Here is a 20212-nt window from a genome sequence, read left to right as displayed (position 1 = left end):
TTATCTGTGGTTAAAAATCTCTCTTTGACTGTTAAGTTAGGTTAACTTTTATAAAATGTATAGAGCTTTTTTATTCCTATGACTTAATGTCCTAATTTTGTAGTCTACCAGCTTGATCCTTATTACTTAACCACTGCACAATTACATATCCATTCAAAAGTAAATGCTTTTAACACTAGTAACTGTAGAGAAATCTCAGTGCTCAAGGAAATCAAGTTGGTATCATGTTAATTGCATCTGAGAAAAAAAAATAGTCCCGTGGTTTTAGGTGGGACATTCACATTTCCAAGATTGCCACACATATATTTCAAATATGAATAAGAAGGGATTAAAATATTCTTGTATCAAAGTCTTTGTACAGTTACACAGTTGTACTTTGTGACTGGCTTTTGAGAAGACAGTGAGAATTGTTGCTAAGAAACTGCATTCATTTTAACATCTGAAAACTTCTTATTTGGACATTTAAAATTAGACCAAGAACTTTGGTTTTCTGAGAATATACTTTTAACCAACATAAATTTGGAATTCCTCAGTATATCCAAATATTAAAAGATAGTACAATAGCACATAACAAAGGGCAGACTTTTCAGGATACTTGAACCAATGTAGGCAAGAGTTTGGGGCATGTGGGCCCAAATTCAGGCTACATGGGCTCAGGAAATCTCTACTCCTATCCCAGGACTACCAGATGAACGACATTATTTATGAGAAATGATGGCAGTTGTTTTTCTCAATGAGTACAGTAGTCAGGCCTCATAGTGATATGTTGACCTGTATAAAAGGAACTCTTTTTTCCTGTGAACAATTAATTTCCTTTTATTCCTTGCTCATTTTAGTTCTTCGCCTGCATTTCTGTAGCGATTTTGAATACAAGCTTGTAACTTCTTAGAAACCTATATATAATCAAACATAATAATACTTTATGGTTAAGCAGAAAATGCAACAATTTGTGCTAGCCCCAAATTTCACACACACATAGAAAAGGAAGGTTCTTACTTCAAATTGTTCTTAAAATAAATTATGCTAAAAGACTAGAAACTTTGCTCCCCTCTCATATCAAAAAGGAGAACCTAATATTAAATAAGCAATGTCTAATTTAAGCATAAATCATCTATAAATGGAAATTGCCTGCTATGTATCTCTATCCAAAGATCTTCCTGTTAAGTGGCTATACTGGAGTACAGTAAAGGGGATCACAGAGCCAGTAGTACTGAGACCCTTCCAAGGCATTTTCCATATTGGCATCTGTGATATCCTTTCAAATTTACTAGTGTCCCTCATACCTTCATTCAGGAAATCCTGAATGTGCCTGATGCAATGCAGGTATAGGGAGTGAGCTGTATGTGCCATTGAGCTAATCTATACATACATAGTAACTTTAACACATGAAACACATCAGCTTTGCTGAGCAGGTAGCTCCATATATTTTTGCTGAGCAGGTAGCTCAATATATCTGGGATGTGCCAGACTCACTGCATATGGACTACACAATCAATATATCCATATTCAAAACATGATCATTTGATAAGTAGATATGACATCCAGCAAGTTGATGGATCAAGTCAGGAATCCAGAGAAGTAGCAGGAAAAACAATTCCAGGTTGAAAAAGGGACCTGTGCACATGGTAGTTCTATGATTACACTTGTCTAAGCAAACTGCTCATTAAGAAGAGATCAATAACCATAAAGAATAAATGACTAGACAAATAATTAATCTGCTCATAAATAACCTTTTCCTTACATGTGAAACATGTTTTTACATGTGAAAGAGCCTTATAAAATCTTAATCTCTTTAATTAAATGTTAGGATTTTAGTTGCATTTTTTTTCTGCAAACCATATTCCATGATCTGTTTTAGTTGGTAGAGTAAGTGAACAGTAATTTTTTGCAGGAAGACCTTACCAAGGTTGGTGACCACTTTAAAGTTTAGCAACAACTTGCAATGAGTTTTGGGGTGGGCTGGCTGTGCTTTTTGTTTGATTTTTTTTTGTTGGTTTTGTTATGGGTTTTTTTCATTTTGGTTTTTTTTTTTAAACGGAAAGAAATAATTTTGGGACGGGTAAGGAACAAATGAGAGATCAGATACTTTTGTGACCTAGAATTTAACTTGCTTACTCCTGTTTAGGATTACAGTGATAGTATGCAGACATTATGGTTACTCAGGAGCATATGGTGCTCCTACTCTGTATTTATATTTTGAAGTAATACAGTTCCTGTCTGAGCTGCTCTGCTTTACCTCATCATAAGACAAGGAAAATAAAGCAATAACACTATCACAATAATATGCTAGGGATTCCAGTTGCCCATAAAGAAAATCTTGATGAAAGCAGATGAATTGGTTGTAAGATGCCAGCTCCAATATCAAGGTCCTATGGGAAGGCAGTCAATACCAAACTTAGAGAGAGATGCCATTGGCAATGTGCTTCAGAGCTTTTAATCAGGAGTGGCAGCTGTAATGAGTAACAGCAGCTCTCCACTGAAGAGGATGCAGTTTCCTATAGATGGATATTATGGTGGTTGGCACTTGGTTTGAGGGGCTCACTGAAGCCACGGCTCATAGTGTGTACCTTTGTTCTGTAAGCAGTCTGAACTAGTGAGCATCAATTTTATTGCGATATTTTAAACCTTTTCTTTATTCAAGTGAAGATGAAAAAACAATATTCCCTGCAAATGGCAACAGTATATATTACTGATTAACAGCTATAAGGTAAAATAATATAGAAGAGTTACACTGAGTGGCAAGTAAGCTAATTAGACTTTTGAAAGTTTTGAAATTTTCTGATAAAAACAGAGTAACTTTAACTTCCTGAAACTTATTTTCAATAGTCATTTTCAGAGGTGAACAAATAGATAATGTTAACAAATAAAGTACCAAATATCAGAAACTTGCATTTATTTTCCCTTAAGTTTAACTCAAGCAGAGTTGAAGCAATTTTTTAATTTGTGACCGTATGGCAAGAACAGCATATGGGTAAAAAGGGCCAGGATTTGCACTTTAGAGAACAAGGTCACAACTTTCTTGCCTTGTACAAAGAACTCTCTTAGTATCTGTTATTATCTGATCCATCAAAAGTTGTGGGACTCCAGCAATGTATAGCACACACCTAGCAAATTATACAGGGCTGAGAACATCAGTAGCAGAAGAAAATGGATACCATCAGTCAGAAAGTTCCATCTTACATCCCACCATCCTTTTTGCTTCTAAAATCCTTAGTCTTCTGAGGGCAAATAAATTTATGTCCATGCCTAATCTTCATAAGGTACAAGTTAACTCATCTAATGCTATCTGACAAAGAAAAAGAGGTGAAAACACAAAATGTGTCACCAGCATATTGATTAAAACCCCCATACTTTCTATACTTTCTCCTTTCCTTTGATCCCTCCCCACTCCAAGTTACCTGATAATGAAGTGACCAAATTCCCACTCCGACAGAATCTGAGAGGGCACAGGGGAATGGTTTCATGTTCTCTAATGAAAACGTGAAAGTCTCCACCTCTGCTAGCATCTAGTATTATCTAAACAGAACTTTACAAGACCAAGCTTAATTGGCACAGCTAAGAAAATCAGTATGGGCCCTTAACTTCTGCTCATTAGAGGGAAAAATCATAAGCTAACAACACAAGCATAATTTCTATAAATATCATGGCCTAATAAACAACGTGTCTGTTTAACAGGTGCTATGAAGCTTCAAATTACTGCAGCAGCTCACCTTCTAGTCTTTAGTAATCTTTCCTCCCAAAATGGAGATGTGTAAGAGAGCAAAAATTAAGCTGTTAAGAGTTAAAAAGTCTTGTTCTGAAACTGTTTTCTTGACAAATCAATTGTGAAAGCACAAAGATGATATGTTTTTAAAACAAACATCATCATCATTATTATTATTTATTTATTTTCAAGTTACACAAGGATGCCACAGGCACATTGATTTGGCAACATAAAAAATACAAATTAAAAACTTCATTCTTTCCTATCACCACTTCAGGTACGGGCCTCACTTGCTGCTCTGAGTGCCACCTGAGACCCAGTCCTGCTTGCTTTTTCTCATATGAATTGAGATGGTAATTTTTAAACCGTGGGCTCCTTATTCTGTTGTACATTTTTTTGGCATTTTTTTATTTCTACGGTTTTCTCTTGGAAATAACTTCCAAATTAATACTATGATAACATATATAGTTTTCATGTGGACATGTGTCTGTAGAACCACTACTGAAAAAAGAATTCACATACCAACGTGATCTTCAATAGATATTTTCCTTTTACCTTTAATAACTGACTGCTTTAATTATTACTGATAACAATGAATGGGACAATAGATAAATGGAGAATAACATAATATATAATAATTCTTGTGCTGAGTTCTTCAAACAGTCCTATTAAGAAGCATATATTAATCTAGACAGTAATGTTACAGACAAAACGTGAACTGTATCGTTGGTGTGGACCTCTGGTTAATTAACAGTTGGTAAGCCCATTCTCTCATACACAGACACACAACCATGCAAAACATGGCACAGAAAGAAAATATTCCCTTACGTATCTTTTACCAAACCTAGCTAATAAGGGAGTTTGTTCAAATACCATAAATATATATATATATATATAGTGAAAATAGCAGTAGCAAACCATATAGATTTTATTCCTGGATCATCAGAATCTGAGATGCTCAGAATCTTATGAGACCTGGTGTTCCTGAGCCTGAAAATCAGCAGATTTTTCTTCTTAGGAAACAAGGTCACTTCTATAAAATGCTGGGAATTAATTTAGTATACCTCGATTATAAAATGATCTGATTTTGCAAGTAAGACTACTGCATCACAACATCACATTAAGAGTAAGAGGCCAGATATCAGATTTAACAAGGTTAAAATGAAAAAATCACACCATCATCACAATCAGTCGGTACAAAATGGCTTTGAATTCCCCATTCCATCCTTGACTGTCCCTTAACAGCAAACCAGAGGGTAAAATCCGATTCTGAAATGTGGAAAAGATCATATTGGTAAGATTTATTATGGGTACAATTAAATGTTTTGCCAGCTTACCTGATTGAAAGAGAATGACAAATCACTGCAAAGCCCAGCATCCAAAAATAATATGATAATATATGTCTCCTCCTGAAATAGTCCAGATTTCCATCCACAAAGCTTTACTAATTAATTATAATTTCTGTATTCTCAGTGGAAAGGAAAACACAGAGACCTTTCCAGAATCCTCTCTGATTCTGCCTCCGCTTCCTGTTCTCAGTCTCACTCTATGGTACCCAACATATATCAGAAAACAGCTTATTAGGAGAGGGGGGGTGAAGGGTGGGGGAATGGAGGGGGAGAAGTGAAAAAAATGCAGCACCTAACGTGGCAGCTCCACCTACTGGTAAAGATAATGAATACGTTGAATACGTACAAAGCATCAGCTTAGGAGGCATCTTTATCCCAGTTTATTCTGACCTACACTTCAAACAGCTCCTGTGTAGTAAGTTCCTCCAGGCAAGAAGCAGAACAGACCAGCAAAACCACACTGATTATTGAATAACCCTTTTAAAGGCTTTTTCTTAAAATAGTTCAATTTTAAAACAGTTGTCTATATACATTCAGCAGAGCATTTAGTTTTAAATGTGCTGTTTCCTTTAAATGTGCTCTTCCATGGGAAGAGAGGAATGTGTAAATAAGAGAGCACAGACACTGACTGCATGCACCCTTAACTGGTGTATGCTGAACTTGCTGATGATCCTGATACTGTCTTATTCATTAAATACTACCGTGTATTTTTGGCTTAATGTTAATTTCTTAGTGCGTAAAATCTGCTATGCTTATGTAAAAAGTATAGCTCAAAGTCTTTCCCTTAGACAGCATTCCTGGGCATGTGCAGATATACATCTGCTCACCTAGGATTCCTCTGGTCATCCTGGGAAGAATTATTAGAGCAGCGGCTCAAACATTGCCTGGTCCACAGGCAACCATATTGAGTGAATAGTGTGCTTCAGGCAACATATTATTTTGTCCTGCAATGTCAGTTTGAGAAGTATTGTGTCTGTGGAAGCAAGACATAGAAACGCTGAGCAATGTCGGCAAGTGTGTGCAATATATTGACTCATAGCCTTGGGTTAGAGACCACTACAGTTCCCAACTAACTTAAAATCTAGCTACCAGCTTTGTTCAGTCATGAACATTTAATCAACAAACGTTATTCCACAAAACAAGAAAAAAGAGACAATTTTGCTCTCTGGTAGCTCCTCTGTTTTCTTTAAGTACCTTTTCAGTAGTGGCTAAAGATAGCCCCATTCTCTGTCCCACTGGTCACGCAGTTTGTTTTGGAAGCAAGGACTCCAGGGCAGCCAGCATGTATCCAGCCTGACGGCCGCTACCAAATCACAACTACACAAAGCAGCAGTCGTGGTGACAGCTGCCTACAACTGATGACCCTTATCTCTACTACAGATATCCCTATTTAAATTAGCATACTTAAACCACAGTCCTTACGCAGTTGTGTCAATTTGTGAGTAGTCCTGTTGATTTCAGTTAAGCTTGCTGCCTGCTTGATGAATATAAATACCAATTTCCTGATTTGGCTAAGAGCAGCAAACAGAAATACATTTTCAGAGCATGTATGTATTCTGTATGTACCAAATAATTGCTGTATATAAAGTGAAAGAGATGTTCCCCCAGCTTGCAAATGCAGCTGCATTACTTTTTGTTTGTTTTTGTAAAACTGGGGCACACGGGGACACTCGTGATCACACTGTTCAAGCCAATCCCCGCTTTTATTCCAAAGAGACTTTAAGGGTGTGAACATATAGCATAATTTTATAAGGAAAAAAAAAAAAGAAAAATATTTGTTCTCCCTTTGATTTTAATATTTACATTTTCAAACTTTCAGAAGTTAAGAAGGAGTGTATTTTTAGTAAAAATGTTCACTGTCTCTAAAGCATTGGGTTTGCTTTCATAGGATTATATTAATTTAGCAAACCTATGAATGAACAGAAGCAGGTATCTTGATTTAAAACTGCTTAGGAACATTGTTTTGCAACCTTATTGTGTTTTCAAAATCAAACCAGTCCTTGGATAGGACTTTCATTTGCTTACATGTTGCATTTCTTTTATTTATTATTTTTAATCTTAAAAATTTTTCTTAGTGGTTTTTGGAAGTGTTCTTTAGAAAACCTTTATGTCATAGTCCAAATACAATCATCACCTAGTAACTTCCTAGTTAAGGGGGGGGGGTTATACATGTTGAACCTGTTTCTCCTGGAAAAATAAAGAAATTCTAATCTATATAACAAACTATTTCAACCTCATTAAAAAAAAGGAACATAGTCCTTAATATCAGCAGTGTAATTCCAAGAGAAAAGGGTGTATAAAAACCAGTTTTGAACTGACCTAGTTCAGAGATTTGATTCTCTATTAAGTTTTATAACAGCATATTTTTAATAACTAATTTTTGTGTGCTGATGTTCCAAAAGATAGTTAGATTAATGTCATATTACTAGAGAAGCCCCAGTCTTGCTTTTTTTTGTGGTAGTGCCCTTATACTGATTGCAGTCTTCTGTGATGTACTGGTTGGCACAACCACTATATGTTATGTATTCGTCTATACCAAGACAGCCTTCTCATAGGCGTAGGTCTGATAGTAGAGAAACGTTGCATCCCTGATTTAAACAGTTCAATTATCAACCCTCACACTAAAAAAAAAAAAATCCAGAAAAGAAAAATTTTGTTTGTAGAAATGATCATGCCACACAAAGTCATGGTAAATATTCATTTATGAATATAGCTTATATAGAGCTCATATTCTTCTTTAATCAATGTACAGGATTGCCGGCGGAGTGGTTCAAATTCATCGAAACCAGTCAGAGTCTTTGATTTACTGAAATGGAGTTTGAATCATGTTCTTAAGAATTCCTTAGCACTTTTTTAATCTATCAGTAGAACAACAGTGCAGAAGGACATAACTATGCAAAATGCATGAATAGGCATTTATACTATAAATACAACCTTACACACCTGAATTTTTAAACATGAAGAATTAATTTTAAAAAATTATCTTGCATCACAAATCTATATAAAATATATATATGCAATAATATGTATACCAAATGTGTACATACTATGTATACAAAATCTCTCTCCCTCTTTTCCTCTGCCTTACTAGATCCCGCTGAACATTTGACTGCCAGATCTGAAAATCAGAAGTGGTCATTTAAAAGACAACAACAAATAGACTGCTTTGACAAAAGTAATTTATAAGAAGACCAGCCTGGCACTTGTTTCAATTTAAATTATTAGTGCAACTTTTAATGAATCATCACTGAAAGTTCATTTCAGAAATCACATTTAAAAATATAACTTGAAAAGCCCTGACATTTCTAAATAATCTGTTTGTCTGGGAACCCTGCCCCAGGTGCAGTTATTCTTTCAGTAATGAGTGAATAAATACAAAGCTATTCAGTCACTTTTAACTAAACAACTGAAACAGAAATGTTGAAGTATCTTAGCTGAAAAGAAAAAAATAATTTGGAAGTATTAGATGAATGAATACAGCCCCTGTGTGAGGACAAGCCCTGTACATAGCTCACATGTAGCTTCTCAGCAATGCACTCATCAGCTTGTTTTAACATCAGATAATTTGTTTGATTAATACCATTATTTTTGGACAGTAATTCTCAGGCACTATACATTATACTATAGTGGACACTATACATTACACTATTCATCATTTGTCAAATTAACATGTACTTAAAAGCACCAAAATATATGACATGCTGTCATATCTATTCCTTCAACTACTTACCTGTATTAGCCTTTGGAAATGACCTAAATTGCAATGTTTAGCTAAATATGATAGATCTGACTTTAATTCAAGTTCAGGACTGGCTGATATAACTGTATAAACATTTTTTTCCACCTTTGGTTTCTTTCTTTTTTCTCCTTTTTGTCTCTAGAGTGCAGAATCAAAAAAAACTACTTTAAATAAATTTTGTACCAGAGTTAGCAATGCATATTTACAAGCCATGGACCTGCCATAGTGGCTTTCCAGCTAATCAACTGCACTTTAACTTGAGAATCTATTTTTATTTCACTGCCACTTAGGAGGGTAAGCAAAATTTAGTGAAGGCAACGCACAACTTCAGTGGAAGAATCTGGTGTAACATTTAAGGAAGATCAGTGGTAGGCTTGCAAAGGAGTTTCAATAGTTTCTTTTTATTCAAAAACTCTTAGGTTGCACATGTGGAATTTCAAAACTGGGAAAGAAAATACAAAATGTGGCAAGCAGTCAAATGTTACAGAACAGAACTGCAGAACTGCTTGGTATAAAGAGGAGCCTGAGAATATGCCTCAGTTCCACATCCTTGCTGTATCATCCGTAATAACATAATGTTCTGTTTGTATAGGATCACTTAAAAGTATAAGGACTTCATAGTAACTTAAGCCTTTGACAGCTAAAATACTTTAACAGCCCGTAGAGCATACTATCTGAAAAATTACTGGCTTTAAGGCATTCATAATAATATCATAATAAAGATATGTGATCAGCAATCTGTACTTTAATGGTTGTGGCTTTCAAAATAATACAAAATCATTTTAACATTAATGTTTCTAAATAATAGTTAGACCTCTCCTGTTCTTGTAGAAAAACAATACAAAGGCCATACCCAAATGGCCTCAGTCCCAATAATTCCATTGTTTTAGTAAAAATGAATTAAAAATAAGTCTCAAAGCATAAACCACCCCAACCACCTTCCATATATGCCTAAGTGTTTCCAAAATATTGACCTCTAGTTACAACTCTCCTGTCATTCAGATGAGCCACAATCACAATTACAAAATTGTTGTGAGCTGAACAAAATGCACACAACAATTACAGCTTAGAGATGTCTTAAAGCACTCACATTATATACACAGTATATATACACACACACGCTTTGTGTATATATTTAGAAAGAGTAGGGCTCTTGTGTATCTGTGTTTTGAATCAATAAGATCATCATGGGAGACTGATATCTGTTTAGTCTAGTGGTCCCACAGTGGCCAATACCATAGGCAACTAAGCTCAAGAGAATTAGCAGCAGACAATAATAAAATACCTGGTCAATAAAAAGATTTTTTCTTCTGCCAGTGATCCTCAAGCTAGAGGTGGGTCTAGCTGGCACACTACTTGTTGTAGGAGTTTCACAGCCAACTTCACTTGGCATTGTTAATTACGTAGTGAGAGAGTTGGTGAAAAGTTCCATAGGTTAACTGGGAGGATGCAGCTTTCCTACCATATATATGCTAGATGTTTCTGCCCTCTAGCATGTAGCAGGCACTGCATCCACTGCCCCTACAGAAGTATAGGAATTTCTGAGTGCTAGAATCAGGATTCCTTCTAATCTTGTTAATCTTGCTTGATAAGACTTCTTATTTTATGTCTATTTCGGCACAACACAGGAGAGTCATAGAAGGCAACTAATTCATAAGGAAATACTATTTTGCATGACATATAGTATACCTTAAAAACTTAGAGATATACAGGCCAACAGCTTAGAAGGATTCCGAAAGCCACTATATATTTATGTGAGTAATAAGAGTTAGAAGAGGGAGCAGGCACTGACTCAGATAATAAGGATTCAGTATCTAAGGTATGCAAGCTTCTTGTGTAACTTCCAGAACATAATATATGTTTGTATGTCAGTTCCTCACCTATGGAATGGAGATAATAATTCCTTACTTCAGAAGAGGCTATAGGATAAATTAATTTTGTTAGCCAACTATGCTGTAGAGAACAAGACTTAAGCAGTATTTTAATATTCCTTGTAATGCGAAAGAGGCCAGCCAGGCCTAGGAAGCTATTATTTTAAGCACTATGTATTCACAGGACACAGACTATGTTCAAAAGAATCTACTATATATATATGACAAGACCGATAAACAAAGATGAAATGCAAGCAAGCAGTTTCAGAGTGAACAAATACAATTTCAGATAGACAGATTTTAAGAGGTGGACAAATTAATTAAATGATACCTCAGCAACAAGTGAAGTAGTGCTCTCAGAGCTAGTAACAAAATCTAATAATGTTCTCCCAGGACACCTATAAACAGAGAGATTGCATTCATATGTTTTCATTCCATTTATTGCTACTGAGTCATGTGGTTTAATTGGTCAGATGAAAGGTAATCATCAGTTGGAGAGAGGGGAGGTTTTGTTAAGCAAACCTCAAGTTATGATTTATTTATTTGCTAGTCTTTAAAAGCTGGAACGCCTGGAAGAATTGCTCTGTTTAATAACATATGCTTGCCAAGTCGATTTTGCTTTAGAAAGTTTCTCTGCATCTCACAGTATGCCTAGCAGTTGTCCACACTAAAAATAGTACCTTTATAATTAAACTGTTGAAATATACTACACTGAGAGAGGTCATACACAATTTCAAACAACTGACTCTAATATGTTAAAGAAAAATAATTTTACCTTGATCTGGTTTTAGCCAAGAATGATAAAGACACAGAACATGTAAACTGTTTGGTGCACTGAATCATGAAGTAAGCACAAGTTAATGCCTTAATAGTTCTGACTGTAGGGGTACTAATGTCTCAGAGAGCAAAGATGGAAGTGATACGTACTTTCAAAAACTATTGTACACATTCCTTTTCACATCTGTCTTCAGCACTGGCCATTAACAGTGACGTTAGTGTTAGCCCCAGGCAGCCAAGAAATGACTGGCTTTACATTTTGGAAACATTATGAATTTTATGGTGATTTTATAATGATTTAAAATATTCCCTTCTTCAAAAGTAATTATTGAGACCAAATAGTTTTCATTACATAGAAAAATGTTCAGAAATCTTTTAAATTCCAAAGCTATCTTTCTTCTCAGGCAGCCTACACTAATACACCTCAGATGCAATGATTTTAGATATGAAAGACATGTAATAAAATTAAAAGATTGCTGATGTTTAGTAGTCACCGGGATAATTTCTGTTAAAGTAACTCTAGAGCAGGAAAAAAAATATGCTGCTTCATATTTAGAGTCATCTTAAAGTTCAGTTTCAATGAGTTACTTCAATGAGTAATTTGCAAAGGTGACTCTCAGACTTTGAAGACAAGACTGATAGGCTTTATGATTTCATCAGAACTAAATAACAAAGGCTGATAATGTTTGATTGAGATTAATTTATGTCTTTTAATAAGATGACACATCAAGGAACCATGAACCCGTTCACTCTGCAAACCCATCTTTTGCTTAGCAATTTACAGATTCAGGTTGAGAGTTTGAGAGTTAAGAGATTTATGGATAAAAATGACAAAAAGGAAAAGTAAGAGTTCTAAATACGTGAAATAGCTATTTCTTTGAGGCATATAAAGGACAGGCGTAGATAAATGTCTGTTGGCCAGAATGGCCACTGGCATTGCTCCTTAGGCTTAACATCCCATGCACTGTGGAAACTGGAGTTTGACCTTTTGCTCCATCTCTTCCGGGTAAATGTTTTTGCATGATTTAATAGAATGGTTATTTTTTATGCAGATGACTGTTAGCCATGCTCTGAGAGGCAAAGAGAAATTTCTGGTAGAAATGAGCTCTATCAGCATGGTTGAGTAAGCAGAAAGATTCTTCTAGCTATCCTAGTTTTAAGACACTTAAATAAAATTTAAAAAAAAATCAGAAAATGAGATTTGTTCAATGGATATTTGCTTTCATTCCTCTTTAATTACTATTAATGTGATTAATAAAACCATGAATAAACCATGTTTGTAGGTGTCGTTGGAGAGCTTCAGTAGATTTAGAATCAGGTCTGAGAGATTTCATGGAAATTGTTGATTTTCACAGTGCTCTTCTGAATTTTTCATAGAAGAACTCTTTCTTTTCTCACATAATTATAATTGGGCAAGTTTGTGCTGCTGACAAATGCAGTTTTTGTAAGAACATGTAAACTTAGAAAATTCCTGTGAATTTCAGCAGTTAATTTTTTATTGTCTTTGATTTATTGTGGCATTTTATTCTGGTGTATGTGATATATTATCATATCTCATTTTCATTGTAGTCTTCACAGAGAATAGGGAAGAGTAAAGGTAGCTTTGCCAATGAGCTTTATCATTAAGATGTAATTGTCATATACTTACAGATTAAAAACTGAGGGAGTGATAGACTGTAGAAAGATTAAGATTACAGAATATAAAAAAGAATAAAAGTTTCTCTGAGACTGGGAGAAAGAAAATAGTGTTTATAGTGGAGCTGAAATGCATGTTTCTTCCCAGTACTCCTTTAACTAAATGATTACTCTACAGCTAAGCATTATATATTAATATTATTATAAGTAATAAAGATTCATGCAATCTCCAAATATCTTGTAATACTGTTAACTCACTTTTAATATTTCAGATTTTATTAATGCAAATGATCTTTGTTTTGTTAAATAGCATAGAAATTCTTTTTGGTTTATGAAGTAGGTTAAAATAATACTGGAAATTTTAATGTTACATATTCCAATGAAATGATTGTTTTGTGAAAAGTATATTCAAGAAGTGACTTAATTAAAGTAGGCTTTAGAATATCAGCTTCATCAATTTAGGCCTATAGTAGGCCTATATTAGTTCATGGTGCATTTCAATATTTATACAAAGTCGTCAAAGTAAACTCAAAAGTACTCACGCATATTGGTCTCGGCTTTTTGACGTAGAAGGTCTCCGTGGGAGGCCGAGCTGCGTCTCAGCACCACGGACAGCGCCCGCCCCCTCTCCCTCTAAATGCAGCTCTACAAGTCAGTACACGCTGTCTATAATTTCCAATCAAATACTTTTTTTCGAGGTATAAACATTTTTTTAAATAAAATAGTCTTTTAGAGCAAAAATTCCTTAAAACAAGGTGAAATGAGAGTGGGGTTTTTTTTGTGACAATAAGATTTCTAAAACACTCGGTCCATGATCACACGATAGGTATTTTGACCTATTATTATCATTATTTGAACTATTTTCGTACTTTGGAGTTCTGTCAGGGTCCAGTATCCCATTGCAAGGATTGAAAAAGCATAGAAATTGATCTTTTTCCTGGAGAACTGACACTCCAAGGGTTTGTGATAACCGTGATGAATGGTTTAAGCTGATATAAATATGAGTTGCTACTGAAAGGGACAGTCTCTCCAGCAACCTCCTTGTGCTGATGTTAGAGATTTTTATGATGAGTTAGATGGTGGATCCTAGTTAAAAATTCCATGGTTTTCATCTAGATCCATTCCTAGTTAACTCTGCATTTTTTCCTCCCCCAAGCCACATGTTTTGGTGCAATGAAATTTTCCTCCACAGCTATTTGTTGAGCCAGCCCTGCATGCAGGTGGCTGCTAGCTGATGTGACAGAGCAGGTGTAAGTGACAGAAAACTTTTAAGGAAATAAAGAGATAAAAGTAGACACACTCAGTTGTACAGCATTCCAGTGTAAGGCATCCTTTGGTGACAGTAAATCCAATGTTGCTATTGTGGGGATCGTGGTTAGAGACAGCTGGGGTGAGGCATTCAACTTGCATATTAGTCTTGATACCTAAGAGTATCCAGAGTACCAAAGAGCAGTTTCAAGATGCTATAAAATGCAGATGAGAGCTTTGGATCAAAATAAATGAAACAGATCACCATAAAAGCCTCTTTATTGATCAGTAATGTAACAGTCCTGGCTAAATCCAAAAATACATTCCTTTTGTCTTACATAACAATTTTTTTTTTTCACTGCCTTTCAATAAAGCTATAAATGTAATTTATATATTGCAGAAGCAATAATCAAAGGGGGGGAAAAAGCAGGCACTCATTTTCTACTATTTTGTAGGCCTGAGTTCTGAATAAAGAATTACTGTTTTATTTTTAAACATAATGTGCCTTTGTACATAGTAAAATAAAGATATCTGACAGAACCTTGAGTTTTCTGCAATTATTCATATACAGATGTATCCAAATACTTCATTAATAATAATAAAAAAGTTTTGCAGTTTAAACCTCTTACCAATTTTTTAAAATATGTAATCATGCATTAGTCCTAACCTACTTACTTTATTTTAAAGGTGTATAATCAAAGGCTAATATGCGATTAAAAACTAAAATACAGTTGTTTTGATAGGGTGTTAAGAATCCAGCTGAGTTCATTTCCTTGCCAGTAGGTGGAGCTAGCACGTAATATGCTGCCTCCTTGTTTCCTCCCCCTCGTTTCTCTCCCCCCTCCTTTTTTTTTTTCCCCCACAACCAATTTTCTGATCGATGCTGGGATTCAAAGAGGGAATCTCAGAACAGGAAGCAGGCGAAGAGACTACCGAACACTGCATAGGTTCCTTTGTTGCTTTGATGGGGAGGTTCGTTCTTTATTTCTTTCCTTTTTCCTTTCAGTGAAATTAAGAGTTTGCAAGCTTCTTTGCCAAGGAACCTGAACCTGCAGTAGAAGGAGCCTCATCATCTACAAGTGTATGGATATTTTTTATGCCATGATTTGTAATTATCTTTTAATCAGGTAAGACAACATGATATTTAATTAAAATGCTTAGGCAACAAATTATAGTTGTCTTGTACTGAGATTCTTCTCTTGTGGTGCCACACCTAGTTTTCAATTAATATTAATAGAGCAAGAGGAGAGGAAATAACAGCTATCTTTGCCACTGCATGGATTTTTCATAGTATTTAATTAGGTCTTAGCACAATAATAAAAAAATGTTGTTGTTCTTTGGAGTTCTCTGGTCCTATGGTTTTTTAAGATTGCTTGTTTATAATTAGGGTTACTTTTGAGTTTGTATTTTTCATCCTGATTTTGGTAATTTGTTGGTGTTTTGAGATGGCCATCCACAAGTGTTTTCTCTTTCTACTGGAGGTTATATTGATGCTGTGTCCAGAATACAAATTTGAATGTATTTTAAAGCATACAAATACATCACTTGGATTGTCCAGTTTTAATGCAGAAATGTGCTGTTGCTTCTTTATACCATCTTCAGTCAGAGGCTTGCTTTACTTCCTAAATTCATCATTTTGTTTCTTTGAGGTATAGGAGATATACAGGATTCTCCCCTCCCTCATCTCCCAAAACAGCCTCTCCCTGATGGAAGACAGAATGGAGGACTTGTCTGTGACTAAACATGGTTTTGCACTGCTGCAAATATCATATGAACCACATGTGTTTTGTGAATCATTTTATATATGCAAGAATGAATTTTTATTGTAAAAACTTGATTCAATATGGTATGAGAAAGACAGAAAAAATATTCATTATTTTTTTAGATGCATGATACACACTGGGAGAGACAGCAGAATGACTCAGGAGGTGGGAAGCTCATGCAGCACCCCCTGATTCTTCTTTCAAATCTTCTGGGTTTTTTCTTACCTTCCCTTAATTACAGAAATAATTTATTTAGTTGGGAAAACAACGTAAATATGCATTGACTTAGTCAGAGATCAGAGAAAGGGCTCAGTAGTCAATATGTGAGAAAAAAGAATGTGTGATTAATTTAAATGCATTTTGCTTTCTATTATAAGGTGGTAAGTAGAAAAGCACTTAATCAAAATTTTCACACACCTGTGTAAAGGTAAACTTTTTTTTAGCGGTGATTAGTGAAGCAACAGAAAATTGCCTGTTGGGATTCGAATGCCTTGGGTTTAGATGATTCCTTAGATACATGTGAAATGTTAAGAAGGTTCACACGCATTCTTGCCATCTATGCATGTTGCCTGCTTAGTTGTATTTTTCTGATCAATGTTTACAATATGTATATATGGGTATGGCTCAGCCATTGTAGTGTCTGAAGATATGTTCAGTAGATTGAAAGGATCATCCATTCTTGAACAGATCTGGAGAGAAGATGAATAATTGCGTCCAAATGATCTGCAATTTCCTCCAGTGACAAATGCATTAAATGATGCTCTCTTATGTCTATAGGCCCCAATTCAACAACAAACAGGCATGTCAATGGGATGACTCACATTCTTAATATAAGGCAAGTGGATAAGTACCTGGCTCTAGTCTCTTGATTTTTAGACTGCACCAATGTTCAGAGATACAGTAACTCCTTTTAATCACAAAAATTTTGCAGTGTTCATAAAATGCAGTTAGTAGGCCAAATGAGCATATAGCGTCAAAGTAAAGCTATAGATTTACTTTTGTTTTAAAAAATGTAAATCCATATAGTTGTTACAAGCCTTAAAGGAAAACATTGAAGCTGAATTCTTACAGATTTTGAGTACCTTAATTATGAACGTTTATCTCTGGGGAAATGCAAACACATAAATGGCCATATCATATCAAAGCATGATCCAGTTCCTTTCAGTAGCAATGAAGTCAGATGTTTCTGGAGGAGGTCAAGCAAAAGTTGACCCTAAGAGGAAGCTGGCCTTAACTATCTTTTCTGAAACTTAATTTTAAGGGATATTTAAGCCTTCTTGTTATTTTTGTTCATCTGAATTACTCTAATTGAAGTGTGCCCTGTACACATGTAAGCATCAGATCTCCGCAGCAGAGACCAGCAGACCCATCTGCAGCCAGACTGAGAGCCCAGCAGCAGTTATGCTGCCAGCACTGCTTGCTTGATTTCTTCATCACAGACCTTGATGAATGGATTTGCTGGGTCACTACCTGCAGCCCTGCTCTACTCCTGAGTAGCCCCTAAACTCTCCCACCGAGGGGACAGAGAGGACACTGAAACCTAATATAGCCTGTCTTGAATACCAGGCACCAACGAATGCAACCGTAATCCCTTCTTATGCATGCAGCTCTCAGCTGGAGCACGAAAATAGCAAACAAGCTTTTTACTGTGTTGCTTCCATTGTTTTAAGGCCATGCACACACTCACACCAACTTCTCCAGAGGACAGTGTGGATCCTTTGCAGCAGCAGACCCTGGTCCTAGGCTTCCCCAGAGTGGGGGCAGCTTCTCGTCCATCAGAGCCCCCCCTGTTCCTCTCCTTTGCCCCCAGCCCCAGCTTGCTGAGCAGGCACTGGGGAGTCCAGAGGTCTCCTTTCTAGAGGCTTCCTGAAACCACTCGAAAGAATCCATTTCTTGTCCCTCCTCTCTTCTCACTGACACCTACCTGTCTCAGAAATGCTGTCTTAAAAGAAATTTCTGCCAATGGGGGCCTGAATCTCCTGTTCTTCTGTTAAGTCTTTGAAAGACAAATAATGTACCTAGTTTCAAAGAGGTGTTAATGAGGGGAGGCAAATGATGTTGTGAATCATGAAATACCATAAGGATAAGAATCATTAAAAAAGCTAAGGAGGAAATTGATAATTCTGTAATCACCTCATGTTTGGGAAGATATGCAGTAAAGAAGGTTTGGGACCAAAATACTGCAAGAGGATGATTTAAAGAATCATTGAATAACTATATTCATGTTATTCAGTTCAAATTCCTATTGTTTCCCACCTTGCAACTTTACCCCTCTCATTTCTGCTCCTGAACCTACTATTGTTCCTTTTTCTGCCCTTACCTCCAATCTAAATCAGGCTGCTTCCTCCTTCTGCCTCTAACTGGTTTGGGACCAGTAGAAGAGCTTTGCTTCTGCTCCTTGTTTCAGCATTTGATACCTCAGCATCTATCGTTATCAATTGCACTGAAGGGGCTGCTAATGCTAGGCAGAAACATAGTCAACATTTGGCAGCTCTGTAAGTATTTATTGCAAGCTGCTAAGAAGCTTTTTCTGAGCATATTTGGAAATTATTTTAGAGAAGTGCTCAATGGCCAGATTTCAATAAATTTAATCAGGAGCAACAAAGTGCAAGCTCTTAGGCTGCCTGAGCAGCCTATGTGACAAAATTCAGAGTAAAGAGATTGTAGCAAAAGTTCTCAAAAAAAAAAAGAACAAAACAAAACCCCTAAAATCCTGGAAATATATTTTAATGTTGCAGTATTACCAACATACTCATTAAATAATCACAAAAATCGTTTTTAATCTTCCTTTTAAAAAACCTAACAACATAAATTCATTGTTCTTTCCTTTTGTGTTTTACCTGTAGATTAGTGAAAAAATACTTTCCAGCTTTTCCCTATAAGCAGACTACAATGTACTGTTTCCATTAAATGGTGAAGTTTTTCTTACTATAAGCATTCAAGATGAAAGAAATCAGTACCATGAGGAGCTGCATTGTCAAGCTTTTCTTTCTAACTTCATTGAAAGATGTATCTTGCCATTTATAGTGTCATTAAAGAAAGAAATCAGGATGCGGCCAACAGCATAAACAAATTCAGTCTCAGTAATTAAGGTTTGGCAAAAGTGAAGACATTGGAAAGATTCTCACGATGGAAACTATTAAGCAAACAAAATTGTCAGCTCTGTTCATACTATATAGAAAAAACTTAAAATATTAAAAAATCAGCAGTAACTTATCTTTTGGGTCTATCTGAAGTTCAGTGATTGTTTCTATATGAAATTTTCTTAGGGTTTGTGTAATTGCAATCACAGTTGTTTCTTGATTCTTAGCTCAGCTTCCCTTAAATGTGGGCAGAATCTCATTTTGGCCAGATGAATTCTTCTTTTGACCTGCTAATGCTAGCCAGTTCTCACTCATCTTCTTTCCAGAGTGTGGTGAAAATGTAGACGTCAAGAAAGAAGATCTTGTTCAGTAAGATAACAGTTGCTCCATGCAGTGTATAGTTACCTTAACTGGACAAACTGATAACATATAACAGCAGCAGGCATGTATTTTGGGCTGATGGATGTCCAGGTTTTGAACATACAGCAAGTGGTCTTCTCATGGTCTAGCATGGACTTACTATATAACAGGAGATGCCCAATTTTTGTGCCATACAGTGCTGCTTGTCTGGTCTTAAATGGAGCTGTAACGTACAGCTTCTGGCAGCATTCAGATGATGTCAAATGACCCACTCCAGCCAAAAAAATTGGGTACCGTTCAACCCTGCAGTAAAAAGCATGGCTGCAGTAGATTCAGCCAGCTCTCACCTTAGTACTTTGGCTTCAAAGGCAGTATAAGGGCTTTATGGAACTGTACAAACCCGCCTGATTATTTTGGCTACTCGTTTGGCCTGCTAGCATATCACTCCGTAGCTTTCCGGTCACTAGTACTGAGATAACTAGATTAAAGCTACAATATTCCCACATCTACTGCTGTCATTGCTCTGACAGCAGTGTGAATTTTGTGTTGGTTAAATTATTACCAGCAGGCTTTCAGAGTGGGACAGAAATGGTCTTCTTGTTTGAATGGGTGTTATTTATACGTTCACTTTTTTTTTTCTATACCACCCTCACCATGTCTCACCCTCCTCAGTGTAACTGCAAA

The 20212-nt window shown here is 35.9% G+C and overlaps 2 protein-coding genes across 6 annotated transcripts in view; one reads left to right on the top strand and one right to left on the bottom strand.

The window, feature by feature from the left end:
- The window catches only part of LOC104641142 (sodium channel protein type 2 subunit alpha), a 75760-nt gene extending 70518 nt beyond the window's left edge, over positions 1-5242 (bottom strand). The window contains exon 1 of the mRNA XM_075756794.1: positions 5041-5242. The gene's annotated coding sequence lies outside the window, so the exon portion shown is untranslated. The remainder of the gene's footprint in view (positions 1-5040) is intronic.
- The window catches only part of LOC104638733 (sodium channel protein type 2 subunit alpha), a 201006-nt gene that overhangs the window by 107212 nt on the left and 73582 nt on the right, over positions 1-20212 (top strand). For 4 of the 5 annotated variants that reach the window (XM_075756789.1, XM_075756791.1, XM_075756786.1 and 1 more), the window contains exon 1: positions 15212-15449. The gene's annotated coding sequence lies outside the window, so the exon portion shown is untranslated. Of the gene's footprint in view, positions 1-15211; positions 15450-20212 lie in introns of those variants that run through there. The other variant, XM_075756785.1, reaches the window with a different exon arrangement.

Source organism: Balearica regulorum, chromosome 6 (assembly GCF_011004875.1).
Source record: "Balearica regulorum gibbericeps isolate bBalReg1 chromosome 6, bBalReg1.pri, whole genome shotgun sequence".
In the NCBI taxonomy this organism is placed as follows: domain Eukaryota; kingdom Metazoa; phylum Chordata; class Aves; order Gruiformes; family Gruidae; genus Balearica; species Balearica regulorum.
The sequence above is the reverse complement of the archived record's forward strand: the minus strand, read 5'-3'. Positions and strand labels throughout refer to the sequence as shown.